We start from the raw sequence: 3,719 nt of genomic DNA on the forward strand, positions 1-3,719 counted from the left end.
CTCTCTCTCTTCTCCCCGGGGCGTTTACTCCCTGCAAAAATGAAAGTAATAATTACCGAGCGCTCTGCTTGACGCGCAATTTTCACCCCTGTCGTTCCTCCTACACGCCCCTCCTAGACGCTGCTTCTCGGTTTTACGAGCAGAGAAAATCTAAAATATCCGTCAACTTATAGCTTTTCCGATCGAGCGCTATTTTCTTTTAATCAACGAGATCGTACGTTCGAATATCTTATCTCTAATCTTGCTTCGTCGATACGTACGCGAGAGCAGAAATTTCTCGATTACCGATCTATTTTTCGCACGACGTCTTTCGAAAGCAAATTTATACATCCGATGAAACGTTTCACAAATTTTCCATCAATATCGAGTTAATTCGCGATACGATAGAGTCCATCGCGAAAGTACGCAATGTGATACTCGTTTAAACGTTATTTTTCCTAATTTTATTTCGAAATATCAATTTACACGCTGGCGAAAACGATGTTCGATCGAACTCGCTTAAACGAGAAGGCGCGACTTCTAAAATAACGAATCGGTGAATTTGGCCCGATCGCGGACGAAAGGAAAGGAGGAAGATGGTGCGAGCGACGAGAATTCGATGGGAAATTATCGGCGGAATGTCGGGCAACAACACTCTCGTCGAGCATTCTTCTCTTACCACGACTAATTACGCTTCATCACCCAGCGTCTTGGCGGAAGAGACGCGAAATATCGGGACGAGGGGGATGGGCGCAACCCCTCGCATCGAATGCTTTCGGAATTCGGTGCGGAATTCGAGCGAGTATCGATTCGCCTGCAGTCGAACTTTAATAGCCGTGGAATACGCGCGCTAGACGAGTATAAAGGTAAATCGTTTCCACGCTACGTATTCATCGACTTTTTCGTCCTACTCCCGCGCGAATTCAACAGTTGTCACTAACATAAATTCCAACCATCAACCTTTTCTATTACGTCGTAACGAGAAGAGAAATCGAAATCGTTATTTCCGACGATTGGCCGTAAACGGGACGAGTAATTATCCAAGTTCGTCTTTCGAAGATAATTATAAACGCGATAACGGGATTAATTCTCTCTCTTTCTAATTCTTCCTCCCTCGCCGCAAACGTGTTTTACCACCCCGTTACGTTAAATTTATCATTACGGTAATTATTAAGCGGTAATTGCAAGTTTAATACGGATAGCTTTGTAACACGGAGATAGGTTAGTTATAATAGAGTTGGCGAGCTTTTGCCGCTCACTTCTCGAGCAGCAATCGAGAGGAAATCGACCTCCCCTACTACCTTTTCAGTCTGATGCTCGCGGGAGCTGCTCGTTCGTTCGTTCGTTCGTTCGTTCGTTCGCCGTGGGATATAATAAGGTGAAGGGTATACGCCAACTTGGGAAAGGAAGCGCCAAGATAGTTAAGCGACGTAGAAAGGGTTACACTTTTAAGATTTTAAGTAATCTTCGATCGAAACGATTTATCGACGATGATAATCGAGGATAATGGAATTGGAATTTTATTTATTTTTTTTTTCTCTCTTTCGAGGAGGAACGCGTACGAAAATAGGAAGAAGCCTACGAAACGTCTTTTACCGAGAATCGGAGATAGAAATCCGACGCGACTGGTCTTTCTCTCTCCCTCTTTCTCTCTTTCCGCGGTCGGACGACGTCTGGTCGATCGTATCGATCGCGCTTAAGCCGCTTATTATCGTCGCGGCTTTGAAATATTACACGTGCTCAACTACGCGAAACATCCACTCGATTATTGTACTTTTGCTTATGAAATAATTATCGAGCTTAAAGGGGAGAAAGTATTTTACAACGCGTAAGAAGAAATATCATATCCGGCGATCCATCCGGATTCTTCCTCCCCGACAGACTCACGGAGACTTTCGAGAAGAAAGCCCGCATCGTTCTACAAAAACATTCTTCCGCCAACACAGGGAGGATTCTCTAATAAAAGGCCACCGTCGATCGATTTTCCTTCTGAAATTCTTCCGCCGAAATATTTTTTCAAAAAAAGGTATCGATTCGATGCGGCTTTCCTCAAGTTCGACTTTAGAAGAAGCGAGGAAAGGCGTCGCTCTTGCCACGTATCCCGCGTTGCGTCAACAGCTTCGTCGCATCGACTAATTATTTATCATCCCGTGAAAGTAACTGGCTCTTTCGGCCATGTGAATAAGTAACCGCCATTAAACTCGAGCATGCAGGCGATATATCTGTCGAGAGTAGGAGAGTGCTTCCGACTTACGACTTTTACGAGCACGTTGCAACGCTCGTCGTCCTCGGTCGCTTCGTCGTTTCGTCCTCCTTTGTTTCTCGCGAAGGAAAGCTTGCCCCGCTACTTTACTCCTAAATTACGCTATTCGTTTTTCCTCCCTACGAATACGAATACTCTTCGTCATCGTCGATTTTGATATATACACACGTATATAGGATTATAGGCGAAGACGCGCGAAAGAGGTTAAATCGGAGGAAGGAAGGATTATCGGTAGAGTATTCGGGATATTGGGTAGCAGCACGTAAGCCCTGGAGGGTAACCCCATAGGAGGAAGCTGGTACGTCGGAGCTACGTGTAATCGAGCCACTAGCTCGCCGAGATAGCGAAATAGGGAAAGAGAGAGGGAGAGAGAGAGAGGAGGGGGAAGTGATTTCGACCATAACAACGGTTCTCGCAGAAGCGACTCGAGCGCGGTCGAGAGTTGGAACCGATTCGTTCGACGCAAAGATGAATCTAGGGTCGAGGTTAAACGCGCGCTGTTCCGTTGTTCGAAGGAAGGAGGAGTCGCTACGTATCGAAAATATATAATATATCGATACTCTCGCGCGAAATCTAATCGTGGAAACTCGTCTAGCTCGGTCGAGCTATCTTATTATCATCTCTTACCATTCTACATCTTTACCGCTTCGTTTGTCGTTTTCCAAAGGCGATGAAAAGTACATCGTTCTCCTTTCCGATTTACTTTAAGAAGAAGAATGTTTTATCGTCCTCGAACGATAATAGAAGCGAGAGGAAGGGAGGGAGGAAATATTGGAAAAGGAGGAAAAGTTATTTTGTTACGTTTCGCGATCAAAGCGCAATAAACTGATAATAAGGACGTTTAAAAGGTGCGATATTTGCCGCCGCGTCTCTCTATCTCGTTACGGGTTGGCTGCCGCGTATTGGCTAAGCTGCTAAAGGGTGAAAAGAAGATGTGGGGAGAGGGGAGAAGAATGGAAGGAGGAGGAGGGGAAGGAAGAAGGGTCTTAGCACGCGGAAACTTTAGATCTTATAAGAAAAGTTAGTAGTTCGGCCTCGCACAGTTCTTCTATTTCCCGTATATACCGAGCTTCCTCCTCTTCCTCCTCCGTTTCCTTTCGCTCCTCCCGAGCTTCGACCTCCGAGCGAGCACCTTCTTTTTACCACCCACCACCAACGCTCCACCTTTCGTCGCGAGCGTATCCACTCTCCCTCCTCCTCCTCCTCCGGATATAATACACCTTTAATTTCCGGATTATAAAGTCCCGCTTGACGCGCCACGGTTAATTTACCGTTCTCACGCGCCTTCCCAACCATTCCGCACGCGCGCCAATCGACCTCTGGAAAATCGCTACGTTTTCCATTTGTCCGAGTCCCTTCTCTTTCCAATACATATCTCTTAACATCCTTTCGGAAATTATTTAAAACGACAAGTCGAAGGAAAAATCGTCCTACTCTCTCCCCCCCCCCAACGATAAACGCGTTTAAAAATTCCCTC

The 3,719-nt window shown here is 45.8% G+C and overlaps 1 protein-coding gene across 2 annotated transcripts in view; it reads right to left on the reverse strand.

Annotated features, from left to right (window-relative positions):
* Positions 1–3,719, reverse strand: part of LOC102672766 (synaptogenesis protein syg-2) — a 75,923-nt gene that overhangs the window by 64,551 nt on the left and 7,653 nt on the right. The window lies entirely within an intron of this gene.

This window comes from Apis dorsata, unplaced genomic scaffold (genome assembly GCF_000469605.1).
Source record: "Apis dorsata unplaced genomic scaffold, Apis dorsata 1.3 scaffold_525, whole genome shotgun sequence".
NCBI classification, from domain to species: domain Eukaryota; kingdom Metazoa; phylum Arthropoda; class Insecta; order Hymenoptera; family Apidae; genus Apis; species Apis dorsata.